This window comes from Physeter macrocephalus, chromosome 2 (genome assembly GCF_002837175.3).
Source record: "Physeter macrocephalus isolate SW-GA chromosome 2, ASM283717v5, whole genome shotgun sequence".
Lineage (NCBI taxonomy): Eukaryota > Metazoa > Chordata > Mammalia > Artiodactyla > Physeteridae > Physeter > Physeter macrocephalus.
Window position 1 is genome coordinate 136,432,410 of NC_041215.1, and position 20,352 is coordinate 136,452,761.

Sequence of the window (20,352 nt, forward strand, 5' to 3'; positions counted from 1 at the left end):
TCCCCCACCGCCAGGTCAGCCAATTCCTAGAGACAGCGAGCTACTCGCTGGTGAGCACAGCTTGACCTGCAGACTCCCAGCCCACCTGCCTTATCTGGGCTGCTACACTGCTGAGACGCTAGCCCCTTCCCCTCCCTGACTGGCCCAGGGTCAGGCATCAGACAACTAGGGGCAGCCCCTACAGACCCGCTACAATGATCCAAACCGGCCAGTCTTGGCCTGGTCAGCCCCCTTACCCTGTCCTGCCCCTTCCTTCCCTCGGGAACCCCCATAAAGACGTTCCCACAGTTACCTCACTCATGCTCTCTGCCTGTGACCGGCCTTGGGGTTTGCTTCTGTGGCCCCATGTGGCATGGTGTCCCCTGGCCCCGTTCTCTTGGGAACGGTGAGTAATAAACTATCTTTTCAACGGCACTTGTCTCCTGACCTGTTGGCCTCACCTTACCTGAGTAAAGCCAAAATCCCGGGTACATTTTTTTTTTAATTTACTTTTTTTTTGCGGTACGCGGGCCTCTCACTGCTGTGGCCTCTCCCGTTGCAGAGCACAGGCTCCGGATGCACAGGCCCAGCGGCCGTGGCTCACGGGCCCAGCCGCTCCGCGGCATGTGGGATCTTCCCGGACCGGGGCACGAACCCGCGTCCCCTGCATCGGCAGGCGAACTGTCAACCACTGCGCCACCGGGGAAGCCCCAGGTACATTTTAACGCAGCTTAGGGAGGGGTGTTCTCCTGTGCCATCTTGCTCTTCTCCGGAGGTTACTTGTGCCTCTGTCTTCTCTCCCCCCACCCTCCTTCCCTCCCTCCCCGCTTTCTTCCTTCCATCATCGTGGAATCCACACATCAGCAACTTACACGCAGTACCTCTGGGCACTGTGCCAGGTCCTGGACGCAGTAGAAAACGAGATTGGCCAGGTCCTCCCCTCATGGAGCTTCCATTCTTGTCCCCCGAGTGTCCCTGTGGACTCCGGCCACCTCACAGCAGACCTCAGAGGGCTAGTGGGCACTGCATGCCTACGTGACTGGCCTCAGCTACTCAGCCCCCAGAGCAAGACTGGCATTCGCCATGGAACACAATGTTGGCAAAAACTATCTGGTCACCTGGTGCGAGCTCAAGTCTTCCTGCCCTGTACTCACCTGCTGCTTCTGAAACCTCTTCTTCAGTCCCTGTCATCCTTGCAGCCTGGGCTGTTTCAAGATTTAGCATCCATCCTCTCTCAGCCTACCTCTAAAAGTTCAGATTCATTTTGTACCCCGTGGACCCTATTTGCTGACTTAATTCTAGAGTTTTGGACACTGATCACCTTTCTGATGGTAAGGCTGTCCTCTTGTTTTGTACACAAGCCAGCGGGTGGTTGGAGGAACCACTCACTGGGCTCGTCCAAGACCCTGGACTCTTTCTCTTTCCCACAGAAGAGACCTCATGCCCTCCAGCTACCCATGGCCCAAGACCCCCCCCGCCCCCGCTCCTCATTATTACTCTTGAATCCCTTTAGGACACCTGTGCCTTACATGTCTGGGTTGTTCTCCCATTCTTTTTTTTTCATTTTTAGATATTTATTTACTTATTTATTTTTGGCTGAGTTGGGTCTTTGTTGCTACGCGGGCTTTCTCTAGCTGCGGCAAGCGGGGGCTACTCTTTGTTGCGGTGAGAGGGCTTCCCATTGCAGTGGCTTCTCTTGTTGCGGAGCACGGGCTCTAGGCGCATGGGCTTCAGTAGTTGTGGCACGCAGGCTCAGTAGTTGTGGTGCACGGGCTTAGTTGCTCCGTGGCATGTGGGATCTTCCCGGACCAGGGCTTGAACCCATGTCCCCTGCATTGGCAGATGGATTCTTAACCACTGTGCCACCAGGGAAGCCCCTAAATGTATTTAGAATTGCATCACACGGTGTTATAATTTTGTTTCAAACATCAAATATAATTTACAAAACTCAAGCGGAGAAGGAAAGCCTATTGTAATTCTCCGTATCTTTTTCTTATATGTGTTTTCCTTCCTTTCTGACATTCCAAATTTCCTTCTTTTACTGTTTCCTTTCTGTTTAGAGACTTTTCTTAGTCATTCCTTAGGGCGGGTCTGCTGGTGACAAATTCTCTTAATTTTCATTCATCTGAGAATGTCTTGATTTCACCTTCATTTCTGGATGATATTTCCCCTGGTTATAGCATTCTGGACACAGGTTTTCTTTTTTTTTTTGACACTTGAGAGATATCGTGCTCCTTTTTTCTGGACTCCTTGGTTTCTTATGAGAAATCTGCTGTCACTCCAGTTGTTTTTTTCTGTACAGTAAGATGTTTTTCTCTGGCTGCTTTCGAGATCTCTTTTTTTGTCTTGAGTGTTGAGTTTTCAGACATTTAATGATGATGTGTCTTGGCACAGATTTCTTTGGTTTTTCCTGTTTGGTGTTTGCTCAGCTTCTTGAATCTAGAGGTTTATGTCTTTTGCCAAATTGATGAAGTTTTCAACCATTATATACTTAACTATTTTTCAGCCTCTTCCTCTCTCTCCTCTCTTCCTGGACTCTGATGATGTGAACGTGTGATCTCTTGTTATATTCCCACAGGTCCCTGAGACTCTTTATTATTTTTTTCAGAACATTTTTTCTCAGTATTCAGTTTGGATGATGTCTGTTTTTCTGTCTCCTGGTTCACTGAGTCTTTCCTGTGTCTTCTCCATTCTGCTGTTGAGCTTCTCAACTAAGCTTTATATTTCAGTTATTAAATGTTTTAGTTCTTAAATTTCCATTAAAAATATATTCTATTTCTTAGTTGAGACTTCCTTTACCGAGGCTTTCAATTTTTTCATTTGTTTCAATCATGTTTGTAATTGCTTGTTGAAACATGTTTATCATGGTGGCTTTAACATCTTTGTCAGCCAATTCTAATGTCTGCCAGCTCACTGATGACATCTATTGACTGTCTTTTTTTTCACTCAGTTTGAGATCTTCCTGGTTCTTGGTGTGATGGGTGATTTTTATTGGAAGCCTGTGACCTGCTCTTGTGGAGGAGGGGGTCCTGCCTTGTTACTGTCTGGTGGAAGTAGAGGTCTGAGTTCCCCAGCAAAGAAGTCTCTGCTGTTGTAGGTGAAGTGGGAGGGGGGCACAGTTTTCTCTGTGGTGTTTGGCTGGAGCAGAGCAGTCATTCTCTAAAAGTTTTCTGTCCTGCCAGGCTGCCTCTTTTCTGATACTTTGGCTAGAGAGAGCAGACTTTTGTTGTTTTTACTGGGGGTGGGGTGGGGTGGTATCTTTGCTCATTGACAGTTCTGGGTTGCAGCCTTGTTCATATCCAAGTCTGGAAAATATGAGGCAAAAGAAAAGCTGGGCATCTCCTATTGTGTTGTCACTTGGGTCCTGGTCTACCATCTTCTTTCCACCTTTCAGTGTGTTTTATGTTTGTTTTATATATAATGTTCAGGGCTTTTAGCTGTACTTAGGGAAAAGCAGGTCTGCTTTCCATTCCAGAAGCAAAAGAAACATGAATTCCTTTTATAATAAGAAGAAATAGGATGCAATAATGTTTCATCAAATGTTGCAGGTTAATTGGGTTGCAGAGATTAGAGAATGAACAGAAGACTGCCTTCCAGCTGAAATAAACTTGAGGGAAAACTCAAGGGGCTGGTTGTAACAGACCGAATAATAAAAGCAGCTCTTTTGCTCATAAACTTTTCTGTTTAAATATTCTGACCAGAGTCTCCAATGAAGTTTTGTCTGTTTACATTCATCCATGACAAAGGAAGACTGATGCAAGGAACGATTACAACCCCGTGTAGTTCATAAAATTAATAACTGAGAAATTGGACTTTTGCTTCCCCATTCTTATTTTGCTCTGGCTTTTAGCTGAACCAGTGATTATTTTTCGTACCAGAAGCCCTTCCCCAAAGGTCTGCTTAAGTGTTCCAGCAGATCGGGAAAGCAGCAGGGGGGGTGGCACACGGGCAACTGCAGCCCACAGCCGACCTGCAGGCTCCTCTTTCCGGCTGGCGGAGCCCCTGTTCCCGCTCCTCGAACCCAAACCATTTCCTCCCTCAGAAGGGAGAGCAGGGATGAGGTTTCCAGATTCAAAAGGAGGCTGAAAACAACCTCAGCCCTTTTTATGGTGCTTCTTTTCCTGGGCAGCACGTGAGGCGGGATGCAGTGTGTTCTGAGGACAGGGCAGGGCAGCAGCAGGTCCTGCAGTGTCCCCAAGTCCCCAGCCCCCTCTTCGTGCTCTGGTTCCGCCGTTCTCACCTGCGACACAGGCTGCACCGACGCGACGCCACGCGGGTGGGGCGGGCGGGTGGGGGGCAGGAGGACTCTTGCTGACTCTCTCCTCATTGTCAGGGTCACAAGGACAGTCGGTGCCCTTTGGTTCTGGGGACAGTGACATCCTGTGGTTCATTCGTCCCTCAAACACACAAGAGTGCTGGCTCTCCGACTCCGTGTGCCCAGCTTCATAAGATTCTTGTCGTCCCGTCTGGCGATGTCTCTGTGGGGAAGCACGTGCTTGCCCACCTGACAGCCACGCGGTGAGGCTTTTCATAGCCTGGTGCCCAAAGGGAGGCAGAGAGTAGGTCAAGGGTGGAGAAGGCCCGGCGGGCACCTGCTCAGTCGGGACAGAGTGCCAGGGAGAGCTGCTTCCCATCCCTGCACTGCACGGGCTCGCCACGCCCCTACTCGTCACACACGGCTTCTAAACGACGGGGGAAAGCACGGGCCTGGCTACAGCCCCCCATGCAGGTCGCGTCGAATCCAAGAACTGGGCCGTGTTTTGCATCGAAAGCTGTGCTCCCCCACTTCCTCCTCCTTCCCTTGTGTCCCTGCTCCCAGCTGGACCAAGCAGATTAGTATTAATTCCAGTTTCTTCCATCTTTCTTGGCCCCTCTGCAACTTAAAAATCCAATAAACTAGGGGAAAAAAGCGAATCACTCCAAACCCTTGTTGTACTTCCTACTCTGCCACGAGCAGGCTAGGCCGCCTGGAGCGATCACCCCACCTTCCCTGAACCTTGGTTTCCTAATTGTCACAGTCGAAGGGCTGGGCCCTGTGGCAGCCCATCGGAGGGGCACTGGCTTTGGGCATCAGCCCAGATGCTGTTCTGCCTCCAGGATTCAGACCGAAAAGTTAGAAGCACTCTTTCCTGTGCACGGAATATCTTCTGAGGACTTAGATCCACCTCAAACACATTTTAAGAACGTTACTCTCTACTTCTGCAAGGGAGGCGGGGGATGAGCACGGCCGTGCTGTCTGTTCTCTCGGGAGGTGGAAGGTGTCTGGACAGGAGGTGCCGGTGCTGTGCCGAGGGCGTGTTCTTACCGGCTCTTTACTTGCCGGAGAGTTCTTTTCTTGTCCACTTGGGTTTGTCGTGCCTGGGGGCGATCTGATCTTAGCAAGGATGACCCTCAGACAAGACAAAGTTTTATTGATATAATCAATTCCTGACCTTGAGGTATCGAGAGACTTGTTTCTTATTCTAAAACAAACTACACGGACTTCCCTGGAGGTCCAGTGGTTAAGACTCGGCGCTTCCACTGCAGGGGGCACGGGTTCGATCCCTGGTCGGGGAACTAAGATCCTGCATGCCGCGCTGCACGGCCCACCCCCCCCAAAATAATAATAATTAAAAAATAAAAACAAACTACACATTTGGACTCTTACCCTGTGGGTGAATGGGGGCCTCAGAGGATGGTGTGAGCCCCAAAGTGCCAGGCCCTTTACTGTTCACACAGGTCCCTCTGGTGACAGCACGGGAGGAGGTCTGGAAGGGAGGGGAGATGGGCAGAGACTTGTGGTCCCGGGGAGAGCTGACAAGGGTTTAGGTTGGGGCAACACGCCGGGGGGACAGGGGATTCCAGAAAGATGTAGAAGTGACGTGAGCGGGCCTCGGAGAAGGGTAGGGTGAGGGGTTGAGGGGAGCTGAAGGAAGAGGCTTTCAGTCTGATGACGGAGCAGGGAAGGCCGAGGCGGAGGATGTTGGTGAGGAGCAGATTTGGGGCAGGAGGGAGGAATGCGCTCAGCCCTGCTGGGGTGCTTGGGGGGCCCGGGTGCCACTGCTTCACAGGGGGCCGGGCTGACCCCGCATGAGGCGGGAAGCAGCTGGGCCGGCGGGTAGACCTGGGGGCCTCAGCACAGGAATGGGGAGCGGTTGTCGACCTGTGGGTACCCGCTGGCGTCTTGGGACCAGGGGCTTTGGCTTCTCGATCCTGGACAGAAGGAGGACGGCCTCCAGGAGGTCATAACCGCCCTAATAACCCACATCCCATGGGAAGGAGGGGCATATGTGGAGAGGAGGGACTGTCCGCGGGCCCTTCCCCTGCCCCGCACGCTGTTGTCCTGGGCTCTCATGTGGGCATCGTGTCTCCCTGGGTGAGCTCCTGACATCTTGCGGGGGTGGTACTGGTCCAGGGACCCCGCGGAGTGGCTGGACCCGCCCATCAGCGAGGACTGTCCGTCGGGAGGAGCTGCAGGGAAGGGAGTGCGGGGCAGGGTTTGAAATACCTGCTGACCTCAGACCTCTGTCCTTTAAGCTCACTCTGCTGTGCTCACCCTAATTCCAGGGTGCTCTTCCCTTTTGGAAACACTCTGCAGTGCACCAGTGACCTAAACCGTGCTGTGAATGAGTTCGCCGGTGCAGAGCACATGAGATGATGGGAAGACGGTAGCTGGAGGGAGACGCGGGGAGAAACTGGACACTGTTAGCAGGTGTGCTCAGAGAAGACCCCCGAGCCCTGCACCGAGCACGATGACCCTACAAGGCCTGGGCACGGTCCAGGCAAGGGCGGGGACGCTCCAGGGGCGTCTCAGGGGCGGGTCTGCTGGCCGCTCATGTTTTCCTGGTGAAGTGGGAGACAAGAGATGAGGGAGGTGGGGCTGGGGCAGGGGGCCCGAGGAAAAGTGGGCGGGGACTGAGCCAAAGTGGGGGCCAGCACTGTCCCGACGAGGGCGCCAGCTGCCACCTTGCTGGACCAGGGTCTTGGGTGCCAGGCCCACCCAGGACAAGGTTCAGTTAGGGAGGGGGGTTCCTGGCTTTCCGGACCAAGTCACTGGCCGAGGCGGGTGTTCTGCCTTGAGCTGCTGGGGAGGATGGGGCCTCGCCTTGCGGGACGGGCTGAGGCACTGATGGACACACACCTGTGACGCGGGCCCCACGGCTGTTAGCTGATTCCACCTGCTTCCTTTTGCTTTTTTAAAAAGTGGCTATGGGGAAAGTTAACCTTACATCTCTGCCACTGTTAAAAGAGGTGGCATTCGTTTTGGTAATACAGTTTATTTAACTCACTGTCTTCTAAAATATTATTTCAACCTGTAATCCATACACAAATTATCAATGAGACATTGCACATTCCTTTTCACGCTGGGTCTTCGACACCCGCTGTGTGTGTGTGAGGCCCTTCCTGCATGCTCCAGTGGCCTCTTGTGGCCGGTGGCTGCCGTACTGGACGCTGCAGCTCCAAGAGGAGCGGAGACAGGGAGCCTGCTGCATGGCTGGCTTGTGCGAGGCTCAGGACCCCAGGAAGGGAGGGGGTGTCTTCTCGGGCAAGTGAACCCCGCCCTCTGGGAGGAGTGGGTGGCGGTGAGTGGAGGTGAGTAGGAGGGCCACCTGCCCCATCTGGGAGGGACTCCTCCTGGACTGGGCGCTACAGGGACACATTTCCTAAAACATGCCCTTATTCTCTGAGGCGGTCGGCAGAAGATGAGGAGCCGCCACGGTGACCCCAGAGCCCAGGGCTACACGGGGAGGCCCTCCCCCTCAGGCCTGGAATCTTGGATGGGGGTTCTGGCGCCTTCTCCTGGGCGCCGGTCAGCACGTCCTGGAGGAGCACGGATCTCCCTTCACCCGCAGGGAGCTGAGAAGGGGCTGGTTGTGACGGTAGAGTCAGGCTTGGGGCCCCGTGTCAGCGACAGAAGCTCCCCTCGCTGTGTGACTCCCACATCACCAGGCCCTGCAAGGCCGCCGGTGTTGGGATATCCGTTTTGACCGTCCAGATACGATAATGAGGTCAAAAATTGGTCTTTTCTACCCAAACCCAAGAACAGACCCGTGATAAACGTGGCAGCTTTGGTGATCTCATGTTTTGTCTTTAAACATCAGTTGTGTTTTTACCGAGGAGCCACATCTCGAAAGCCTGGTTCTCCTGCAAACCTTTCTTACAAGTGGTTTCTTTCCTCAGTGCTCTGTCTTCCTGCGGCACAGTCGGGGTCCATGCGAGATGTCATAGCCTGACGGGGCGGCCGGTGCGGCCAGGACCCCGGGAGGGGACCTGCCCGCCGGAGTATGCCCGCGCCCCCTTGGGCCTCAGCGAGTTCTGGGAACCAGGAAGGGGGTGGCCTTGCTGTCCTTCCCGGGATGTGAACCGATTGCAAGCCCAGGCCCACCTCAGGGGCCCTGGGGTTAGCGCACCTGGGGCAGCAGGGCAGGGGCTGTGGCTGGAGGGCCCAGTGCTGGGAGGTGGGAGGCGGCCTGCAGAGGCCCCCGGGGCGCGGTGAATGGGCCGTCTGTGCGCTAGGAACAGCCCAGTATCCCAGGAATGCGGCCCTGGCCCAGGGCTGGGAAAGAACCAAGCTGAGAGCTGAGAAATCATAATAAAACACCACTCCCGGGAAACCACTTAAATGAATCACTGTTAAGGTAATAATAACCCTTTTGGCAAATGCATTTTCTCTGCCCCAAGCCAAGACGTATTCAGTCCTACAAGGGCCCGGTGACAGGAGGTGGTGGTGGGCAGCCCCCGCCCAGCGGACGTTCTCGTGGCCCTTCACTTCGGTTCTTTCCACAGGGCTGGGCCTGATGAGGAATTTAGAGGACTCTGGCGCTTAATGAAACATCCCAGGGCTGTATTTATTTAACAGACACGTACGTTTATTGGGGTTCTAGACAGAGCAAAATAAGCTTTTAAAAATATCTTTATAGCGATCTCATTTATAGTTTTTTTCATATTAGGCAATTTTTTGGGCCAAGAGAATTGAAAATACCCTGAAGAATGCTATGTTGGCAGCCCGGGGATATTGAAAGGCCTATTGATCATTTTCTCCCTGTTAAACTCAACCCCGCGCAACATGGTGACAAGTGGCCAGTGGAAATCCATTCACCTCTTCTGCACGTGGTGATCTCAGGTTGGAGGTGCCTGTGGCAGCCGGGGGTGGGATGGGGGCGCTCCCCCGACAGGTGCCAACTCCGGCCACGCGACTGATCCTCACTCCCTCTGCTGCAGGGGGACCTCCCTGGAGGTGGTTCTGGTGACCGGCTGGGTGCCACACGCTTTCCCCTCTCTCCTGACTCAAATCGACCTGGGGTCACCCTGAGGACGTCACTCTCTCTCAGGCTTCAGTTTCCTTCTCTTAAAATTAGGGGAAAGGGCTATTTCAGCCATCAAGCGTGAAGCCCCCGACTGCCACCGGCACCTCCCACGCCCGCCCGGGACAGACACCAATTGTCCGTGGGTGACACCACCTTCACTGAGGACAGACGCGGTCTCAGGGTCGCCCTCTGCAGACGGCCCACAGGCTGACACTCTGCCGGTCAGGAGACCGATCCTGTGGGCCATCCTGTTTGCCCTCAGGACACCAGGTCATCCGTTGGTTCACTCACACGGTCACTCCCGTGGTCCCTTTACTGTCTGCTCAGTGCTGTGGGCGGTAAAGGTCACACAGGGCTTCCGGCCCCAGGTTGTCTATTAAGCCGGAGTGCACTGGAAGTCAGACAAAGATACGTGATGAAGATTCAGGTTAGTACAGCATGTGATTATAGGGCAGGGCAGGAATCTTCTGCAGATTTATCAGAAGGAATAAAATAATGATGCTCCTTTACTTAACAAATGTCTATTGCTGGCCTATGACAGGCAAGGCCCCAGTCTGGGCTTTGTAAGAAACAGGAGTGTGGGTTAGGTGTGCTTACCATGGGGGTGCGTGTGCGCCTCTGTGTGTGTGTGTGTGTGGGCTTGCACACCCATGCCCCTGGCTGGGGCTGCAGGCGGAGGAGCAGGTCATGTATGGAGCCCCATTAGGACACCGGACGCCTTCCCAGAAATACACGTGGATTCTTACTAAATTTTTCACCACTTCTTGCGCTGAGTGGTTTTTATCAATTGCCGCTTAAAAAGAACAGGTGGCCAAACTCCTCAACTATGACATAAAATACACGCACGTATCTGAGTACACACTCGAGTGTCTGTGTAGACTGATAGGATAGCATGACATTAGCCTTAAAAATATGTGTGTGTGTATATGTGTGTGTGTGTGTGTGTGTGTGTCTATATAGTGTTAACAATCTACCTACATATACATACATACATCCATGATTTAATTTTTCTGACAGTAATTGCAGTGACTGTTCATTGTAGAAAATTTGGCAAACATAGAAAATGTAAAGAATAAAGCGTAAACCCGGTTACCCACCATTCTGAGAAACACTGTGAATATTTTACACGTTTCCTTCCAGCCTTTTGTGGCATGCACACTCATGTAATTGTGTCCTGCGGGGGCCCTGCAGTCCAGGTGCTGGCTGGCACTTGCCCCCAAGCTGTGAGGGCCCAGAGGTCCCTGGGATGTCGGGTGCTCTCCCAGGGAGATCCGCAAACTGCCGGTTGTGCGGGAGCACATTGTTTGTTCTCACACAGCCCATGGGCTGTCGAGGCCACTCCAGACCTTTGTCCCTGGACCTGGCACCCTTTGTTACTGAACCAAACTTGCCTGCCACGCAGCAAAGCTAATCTACTGACACTGGGTTGTGGTGAAGGAAAGTACAGCATTTATTTGCAGGGCGCCAAGCAAGGAGAATGGGCAGCTAATGTTCAAAAGACCCAAACTCCCTGATGGTTTTCAGGGAATGGTTTTTAAAGGCAACATTTGGGGTGAGGGTTGCAGCTCATGGACTTTCTTCTGATTGGTTGGTGGTGAGGTAACGGTGTTGTTTTGGCAATCGTAACTATCAACCTTCTGCTTTCAGCTAGTCTGGGGTCTACGTGCTTGTGGTCAGCATGTAGTCACCATCCTCCACCTGGGCGGGGTCTTAGTTTCTGCAGAATAACTCAAAGATACACATCAGATTGTTATATACATTCCTTGAGGAGGAGCTAGGATTCTGTTTATTGTTTAAGCTATCATTACTTTTCTTGCTTAACTGCTTTTCCTTTGTTTCTGCATTCCTTCACTTCCCTAATTAGTAACTGCTTGAGTCTGCTCTTTGGAACTCAGGGAAGGCCTAGGGGATTACAGCCTTATTCTACAAACAAGAAACAGAGGACACGGAGGGGCTTTTGTACGTGGGAAGGCCCCACTGTGTCCTGCTCAGTTTCAATCCCCCCATTTCTTTGATTCTCCTCAATCCTGAGGGGAATGGGGGTGGGATAAGAAGGGGAATACAGTTTTGGATAGAGAGGTTTATCATAAACTTGGCAGGGGAACTTGGTTTTAAGGGAGACTTGGTTTCACCTTTGCCCTGGTGTCCTTGGCTGTCTCCCTGCCCCCTCCCCCACTCTGTGGCCTCTTTTTTCAATGTGCTGGTTGACAGCAAGGCCTTTTCTGGACCCAACGCCTCCGCCCCCAACAGAGGTGCATTTCCTCTGCATCCAGGGTGGACCCTGGGTCACTGAGCTTGGCCAGCTATGTACCTGGCAGGCCTCAGTGCCAATGAAAACACAGGGCCCCTTGTTCAAAAAGCAGGAAAAAAACCCTTTTCCTGTGGTTTCTCTCTTGACCTGTCACAGTGTTTTTTTATTGCACGTGCAGACCCTCACAGGAGCCCGGGCCCACCCTGCAACTTACCTGCCCCCAGCCCTCCTGGGCAGGTCGCTGGTCTGGGGAGCAGTGAACTCCTTTGTCCCACTGGACTTTGTTCACCAAACACAAGTTCAAAGGAAATTGTGAAGAATCTCAGGACAGTGATGGCAGAGCACTGACCACCACGTGCAGGGCCCCCTTCTGAGCGTGGGGTGCTGTGTGACTTCATGGTCACACGCCCAGGGAGCCAGCCCAGTGGCTGAGGAGGGACAAAACTCAGAAGGGCTGAGGCCATAGGAGTGACACCCTGTTGCACGGGGACGTTGGCCTGGGCTCAGGCCTGGACCCGGGGGGAGGAGTGCCCAGGCCCCTCCAAGGCAAACGGCCGTCACGGTCCTGAGGCCAGGCCTTGCTCTCACCTGCCACCAGAGCAAAAGCGATTTCTCCAAAACATGTGGGTTTACCTGCTAATCATGTTATTCTGCTCTTCTGTCCTTTTATTACCTCTTTTTGAAAACTCACTTTTGCACAAGTGTAGAGTGGGGTTCTGGAAGGAAGGCAGGGTGAATTTTGGTGGGAATCTCTCACCTTGTCTGCAGACGGTTGTTCCCTTGCTCGTCCCTCTGCAGTGGGAGCTGGAGAATCTGAAGGTCTCAAATCGCTAACCCTGGGTTCAGACAATTTATGTGACGAGTGAGCCCTCTGGCTAACTGCTGTATTGAAAAGACCCAAGAGAGGGCTGCCCCAAGGGGTGGCCAGCTGGGCCCTGACTGCACGTCCATCACAAAGCTGTTTAAAAGAAACTGCCTCAGGGCACACCCAGCTCCCAAGGCGGGAGGGCTGCCGATGGATCAGATGCAGGGGGATATCCAGATAGGAAACACCTGTTCCCCACCTTGAGCCCGGCCAGGCACTGTTTCATATCTGTGTTTTCCTTTCAGTTCATTCAAACTCAATATCGAAGTGAAATTCAGTACATCACCAACCTAAAGCTACCAAACCAAATACATAAATGGTGGGATTTAAAACATGTGCTGCAGCGGGGCCGAGTCTGGCCTCTGGCCAGCCCAGGCTCGTGTACAATGGGGCAGTGTGTGCTCTGGGCCCTGCCAGAGCTTTGAGGCCGCAGGCACCCCGGGTGGCCCAGCCGGGATTGAGTCCGAGGACGGCTCCGGTAGGGCTGAGGGAGCTGGGGGCTGCGGGGGGCTCTAGCCTGCAGACGGGACACCCCCACCCCAGGCCAGCCGTGTGGTGTGGGGAGTGAGGACGCCGGACCTGCTGGGGGAAGGTGTGGAAATCTGACACAATTGCCAGTGTTTTGCCTTCTAAATCACGTTGGTCTTCGCAGTTGAAATGCATCCTGAACTTCCCACCCCAAACGTCTTGGGCCGGTGGCGGGGCCACAGAGCGGGCAGCTCGGGCTGCTTCTCGCTTTCCAGACTTGCAAGTCGTAATTCTTTCTGTCCGGGCATCTGGTCACGGGCTGAATTCCGGACGTGCTGCTGAGACGGTGTGAGAATTCCAGGAATATCCTGGGACCCTCCACCTCCCCCGCTCTCTGCAGGGAGGGACCAACCAGAGCAGTTCTGTTTGGGGTTTGCTTTTCCAGGGTCACTTCTGGCTGCGAGAGCCCAGCTCCTGTCACTAAGGTGTGATCCATTGACCACTTTCAATCCAGCAGGTTGGCCTGTCACCTCTGCCCTCCTGTGCGGTGACACCCTGTCCAAGCTGGGGGGACGGTGGCTCCCAGGAGCCAGTCTCAAGCATGTTGTCAGACATCCAAGATGCCTGGACACCCCGCTGGGCTCAGGACTGGACCCGTGACCCTGCTCTCAGTGCCCACAGGCTGAGTGGCTTCTGGTCTCGGGGGAATCAGGACTCAGGGACCCCACGGGCATTGGTCCCATCCTGCCTCTCTCCTGTTTCTTCTTTGTTCTCAGTCTCTCCTCAGTGTCCGTGTCACCTGCAGGAAGGGTGCTTCCAGGAGGGGTGCATTTGTGTCCTGGGCCCCTGGGCAGATCGCATTAATTATGTATGAGCCATGGCCAGTTCTGTCTTGGCTCTCGAACGTCTCTTACTCCCACACCCTCTCCATTCATCTGCTGAACCACAGGCCGGGACCAACGACCCACGTGGTTCATGTCTTCACTGCAGACTAGCTTTCTTGGGCCCCTGCCCACTGACCCAGGGGGACGTTTCCCTAGGCTCCTCCCACCACCACGGTCATAATGGCGCATCCTCCCCACCCCTCATGTGGCAGGCGCTGTGCCTCTGTCTCCGGGGGAACTGGGACAGTTAAAACCCTTCTTTCAATGGCATAAGCCTCTCCGGGTCATCACTTGGTCTCTGTGATAAATGTAAGACGTGGACACAATACACAAATTACCACAAATGTAGCGGCTTAAAGTAACACAAATTTATTCTCCTTACAGTTCTGGAGGTCAGAAGTCCAAAGTGAATCCTCCTTGGGGCTCTGAGGGGAAGACACGTTTTCTTGCCTTTTCCAGCTTTTAGAGGCCGCCTGCATTCCTCCGCTCACGGGGGACCAGGGCAGGCACTCTTCTTCTGGAACTGGGAAGGCTGGGGTGCACAGAGGGCACCCTCCTCTGGGCCCCCGTGGGGGCAGCACTGATGACCCCGCTGGAGCAGGGTGGGGGGCCCTGGTCCTTGAGCGCTTCTGGGCTTGGAGGACACCTTGGCTGGCTCTGGGGTTGGCTTCTGTGCTCTTCGGGCCACTCCGGCACAGGGAAGCGAGGAGGGGGCAGCCTGACTCCAGAGCTCAGCAGGGATGTCCCCGTGACCATCTTGGAGAAGGTCTCCTTGTCCAGGCAGGTGGCCACCTTCTATCCGGTGTCAGGACAGCTGCCTCGGGCAGCTGTGAGTTAGCAGTGGGCTGTGGGACTGCGCCCTGTCCCTCCCTCTGGCCCCACCGCTGTGCAGACGCTGCTGTGCTCTGTGAAGGTGGCCCCAGCAAGTGCCACACTAATGCCCCGAACAGGAGAGCATAACTCTGGAAAAGGATCTCTTCCGAGTGTAATTGAGTTGAGGATCTTCAGATGAGATCATCCTGGATTTTCTGGGTGGCCTTAATCCAATGACAGGTGTTCTTAAAAGAGACAGAGAGGAGGGACATAGACACATAGAGGAGAAGGTGACATGAGGCTGGTGACATGTAGCCACAACCCAGGAACACCAATAATCACCAGAAGACAAGGAAGGACCCTCCCCTCGAGCCTCTGGAGGCAGCATGTCCCGGCCTCCAGAACGTGAGAGAATGAATTTCTGTTGTTTTAAGCTGCCCTGTTTTGGTACTTTGTTTTGATAGCCCTGGGGCATTAATACAACAGGCAAGAGACGAATTCAGGGTGATGCCATATTGAGGCCACATGGCAGCTGTGGTGGTGGAGATTTGTGTGTGTGTATGCATATGTGTGCACATGTGAGTGTGTATATGTATGAGTGAGCATGTGTGTGCATGTGAGTGTGCACCTGCCCGTGTGTGTGTGTCTGTGCTCATGCATGCCTGTGCAGGGGGTGGGGATTCAGGTTCCTGGGTGTCTGGGAGGTTTGCAGGAAGGGTGGTACCTCTGCGGTGGTCTTGGTTTCAGAAGCCTTGGCTGTGGCTGAAACTGGGATGTTCAGGGGCAGGAGGTGGACCACAGCACCACGACCCACCAGAGCTTCCTACAGCTATGGTGCTCCAGTCCAGGAGGCTTCCTCCTGCCCCTCTTTGAACCTCTGGGATCCTCAGCCACAACTTGGGGTCCAAGAAAAGGTCACATAGAATCCCGTTCAGCCTCATTCCATGTGAGGCTGGCAGAGCGGCTCAGGATTCTCACAGCCCGTGTGATTCCTGTGCAGGTTGGGGTGGAGGTTACGTTAGGGTTAGAGATGCAGGGATCTCAGTCGTGGGTGAATCCGGAGACAAGATGGTCCCTTTCATCATCCCATAGTCAGTCTTCGACGAGGGGCCCCTAAAGTGGGAGTTGGGACCAGTGGAGAGACAGCTAAGCTCGAGGTGGCTCAGGTCACCAATCGGACACTAAAGGAAGAAAGGGAAGGCAGTTCTGCCCAGCTGGGGCCTGACCCACAACCGGGACTCCGAGCAAGGGCAGTGGGCGCCGTCTGTGGCCATGAAGCCCCCAGTCGCTTCCCCGAACACTCAGCTGCCGGTGACAGCTGGGCCACGGCCTTTCTCCATCTGGTCCTCTGTCCGTTCATCTTGGCTAAAACCAAGGATGGCCTGACGTTGAGGGAGACTGCTAGCATGGACGAAGATGACAAACAGATCTGTGGGCTCTGCAGAAAGTAGACACAGCTCAGGGAACATTAAACAATGTTTAAATTAAATTATAATTGGAAAAAATTTTTTTATAGCTACTTATCGGGACAGATGTTAACTAGACTTGTGATCATTTCATAATATATACAAATATGAAATCATTATACTATACACCTGAAACTAATATAGTGTTATATGTCAATTTTACCTCAATAAAAAACAAACATGAAAGAACAAAAAAAATTTTAATTAAAAATTAGAATTTAGAAGGACCTTCAAGGAGGTGGAGGAGTAAGACGTGAAGATCGCCTTCCTCCCCACAAATACATCGAAAACCATCTACATGTGGGACAGCTCCTATAGAACACCTACTGAATGCTGGCAGAAGACCTTAGACTTCCCAAAAGGCAAGAAACTCCCCACGTACCTGGGTAGGGCAAAAGAAAAAAGAAAAAAACAGAGACAAAAGAATAGGGACAAGACCTGCACCTCTGGGAGGGAGCTGTGGAGGAAAGGTTTCCACACACTAGAAGCCCCTTCTCGGTCAGAGACTGCCGGCGGCGGAGCGGGGAGCTTCGGAGCCACGGAGGAGAGCTCAGCCACAGGGGTGCGGAGGGCAAAGCGGAGAGATTCCCGCACAGAGGATCGGTGCCGACCAGCACTCACCAGCCCGAGAGGCTTGTCTGCTCACCCGCTGGGGCGGGAGGGGGCTGGGAGCTGAGGCTCGGGCTTTGGAGGTCAGATCCCAAGGAGAGGACTGGGGTTGGCTGCATGAACACAGCCTGAAGGGGGCTAGTGCATCACAGCTAGCCAGGAGGGAGTCCAGGGAAAACTCTGGACCTGTCTAAGAGGCAAGAGACCACTGTTTCGGGGTGCACGAGGAGAGGGGATTCAGAGCACCACCTAAACAAGCTGCAGAGATGGGCGCGAGCCGCGGCCATCAGCGTGGACACCAGAGATGGGCATGAGACGCTAAGGCTGCTGCTGCCGCCACCAGGAAGCCTGTGTGCAAGCGCAGGTCACTATCCACACCTCCCCTCTCAGGAGCCTGTGCAGCCTGCCACTGCCAGGGTCCCATGATCCAGGGACAACTTCCCCGGGAGAGCACATGGTGCACCTCAGGTTGGTGCCATGTCACACTGGCCTCTGCCGCTGCAGGCTTGCCCTGCATTCCGTACCCCTCCCTCTCCCCGGCCTGAGTGAGCCAGACCCCATAATCAGCTGCTCCTTTAACCCAGTCCTGTCTGGGCGGGGAACAGATGGCAGAGGGCGACCTACATGCAGAGGCAGGGCCAAATCCACAGCTGAACCCCAGGAGCTGTGTGAACAAAGAAGAGAAAGGGAAATTGTGCAGCCACAGGAGCAGCAGATTAAATCCCCACAATCAACTTGATGTACCTGCATCTGTGGAACCCCTGAATAGACAACGGATCATCCCAAAATTGAGGCAGTGGAACTTGGGAGCAACTGTAGACTTGGGGATTGCTGTATGAGACTGACTAGTTTCTGAGTTTTATGTTTATGTTAGTATAGTTTTTAGTGCTTGCTATCATTGGTGGATTTGTTTATTGGTTTGGTTGCTCTCTACTTTTTTTCTTAATTTAAATTTTTTTAAAATTTTAATAATATATTTTAAAATTTTTAAATAACTTTATTTTATTTTATTTTATTTTATTTTTTGTCCCCCTTTTCTTCTGGGCTGTGTGGCTGACAGGGTCTTGGTGCTCAAGCCAGGTGTCAGGCCTGAGCCTCTGAGGTGGGAGAGCTGAGTTCAGGATGCTGGACCACCAGAGACCTCCCGGCCCCGTGTAATATCAATTGGTGAGAACTCTCCCAGAGATTGTTATCTCAACACTAAGACCCAGGTCCACTCAACAACCAGCAAGCTCCAGTGCTGGACGCCCCATGCCAAACAACTAGCGAAACAGGAACACAACCCCACCCATTAGCAGAGAGGCTGCCTAAAATCATAATAAGTTCACAGACATGCCAAAACACACCACCGGACGTGGTCCTGCCCACCAGAAAGAAAAGATCCAACCTCATCCACCAGAACACAGGCACCAGTCCCCTCCACCAGGAAGACTACACAACCCACTGAAAAAACCTTACCCACTGGGGGCAGACACCAGAAGGAATCAATAGCAGAATAACTGAAGCAGAAGAACAGATAAGTGACCTGGAAGATAAAATAGTGGAAATAACTACTGCAGAGCAGAATAAGGAAAAAAGACTGAAAAGAACTGAAGACTGTCTCAGAGACCTCTGGGACAACATTAAACGCACCAACATTCGAATTATAGGGGTTCCAGAATAAGAAGAGAAAAAGAAAGGGACTGAAAAAAATATTCGAAGAGATTATAGTTGAAGACTTCCCTAATATGGGAAAGGAAATGGTTAATCAAGTCCAGGAAGCACAGAGAGTCCCATACAGGATTAATCCAAGGAGAAACATGCCAAGACACATATTAATCAAACTATCAAAAATTAAATTTAAAGAAAAAAATGTTAAAAGCAACAAGGGAAAAGCAACAAATAACATACACGGGAATCCCCATAAGATTAACAGCTGATCTTTCAGCGAAACTCTGCAAGCCAGAAGGGAGTGGCAGGACATATTTAAAGTGATGAAAGGGAAAAACCTACAACCAAGATTACTCTACCAAGCAAGGATCTCCTACAGATTTGACGGAGAAATTGAAACCTTTACAGATAAGCAAAAGCTAAGAGCATTCAGCACCACCAAACCAGCTTTACAACAAATGCTAAAGGAACTTCTCTAGGCAGGAAACACAAGAGAAGGAAGAGACCTACAATAACAAATCCAAAACAATTAAGAAAATGGTAATAGGAACATACATATTGATAGTTACCTTACATGTAAATGGATTCAAAGCTCCAATCAAAAGACACAGACTGGCTGAATGGATACAAAAACAAGACCCATATATATGCTGTCTACAAGAGACCCACTTCAGAAGATATAACAATTGTAAATATTTATGCATCCAACATAGGAGCACCTCCATACATAAGGCATAATGCTAACAACCATAAAAGGGGAAATCAACAGTAACACAATCATAGTAGGGGACTTTAACACCCCACTTTCACCAATGGACAGATCAACTAAAATGAAAATAAATAAGGAAGCACAAGCATTAAATGACACATTAAACAAGATGGACTTAATTGATGTTTATAGGACATTCCATCCCAAAACAACAGAATACACTTTCTTCTCTAGTAGTGCTCATGGAACATTCTCCAGGATAGATCATATCTTGGGTCTCAAATCAAGCCTTGGTAAATTTAAGAAAATTGAAATTGTATCAAGTATCTTTTCCCACCACAGCACTATGAGACTAGATATGAATTACAGGAAAAAAAACCTAAAAAATACAAACACATGGAGGCTAAACAATACACTGCTAAATAACCAAGAGATCACTGAAGAAATCCAAGTGAAAATCAAAAAATACCTAGAAAAAACTGACAGTGAAAACACCATGGCCTGGTTCTTTGAGAAGACAAACAAAATTGATAAACCATTAGCGAGACTCCTCAAGAAAAAAAGGGAGAAGACTCAAATCGAGAACCTAACCTTACACCCAAAGCCATTAGAGAAAGAAGAAGAACAACAAACAAGAATTAGAAATGAAAAAGAAGTAACAACTGACACTGCAGAAATACAAAGGATCATGAGAGGTTACTACAAGCAGCTACAAATATCAATATCGAAAAACAAAACAATCCAATCCAAAAGTGGGCAGAAGAACTAAACAGACATTTCTCCAAAGAAAATATACAGATTGCCAATAAAATGGACAACCTGGAAGAAATGGACAAATTCTTAGAAAAGTACAAACTTCTGAGACTGAACCAGGAAGCAATAGAAAATATAAACAGACCAATCACAAGCACTGAAATTGAAACTGTGATTAAAAATCTTCCAACAAACAAAAGCCCAGGACCAGATGGATTCACAGGTGGAGTCTGTCAGACATTTAGAAAAGAGCTAATACCTATCCTTTTCAAACTTTTCCAAAATATAGCAGAGGGAGGAACACTCCCGAACTCATTCTACGAGGCCACAATCACCCTGATACCAAAACCAGACAAAGATGTCACAGAAAAAGAAAACTACAGGCCAGTATCACTGATGAACATAGATGCAAAATTCCTCAACAAAATACTAGCAAACAGAATCCAGCAGCACATTAAAAGGATAATACACCATGATCAAGTGGAGTTTATTCCAGGAATGCAAGGATTTTTCAATATATGCAAATCAATCAATGTGATACACCATATTAACAAATTGAAGGAGAAAAGCCATATGATCATCTCAGTAGATGCAGAAAAAGCTTTTGACAAAATTCAA

The 20,352-nt window shown here is 51.4% G+C and overlaps 1 long non-coding RNA gene across 11 annotated transcripts in view; it reads left to right on the forward strand.

The window, feature by feature from the left end:
- LOC114484772 (uncharacterized) overlaps positions 1 to 20,352 on the forward strand; it is a 151,986-nt gene that overhangs the window by 30,352 nt on the left and 101,282 nt on the right. Inside the window, exon 7 of one of the 11 annotated variants that reach the window (XR_008619427.1) lies at positions 542 to 693. The exons of 9 other annotated variants lie outside the window; for them this stretch is intronic. This is a non-coding gene — a long non-coding RNA (uncharacterized lncRNA). Of the gene's footprint in view, positions 1 to 541; positions 4,241 to 20,352 lie in introns of those variants that run through there. One more of the 11 variants, XR_008619425.1, reaches the window with a different exon arrangement.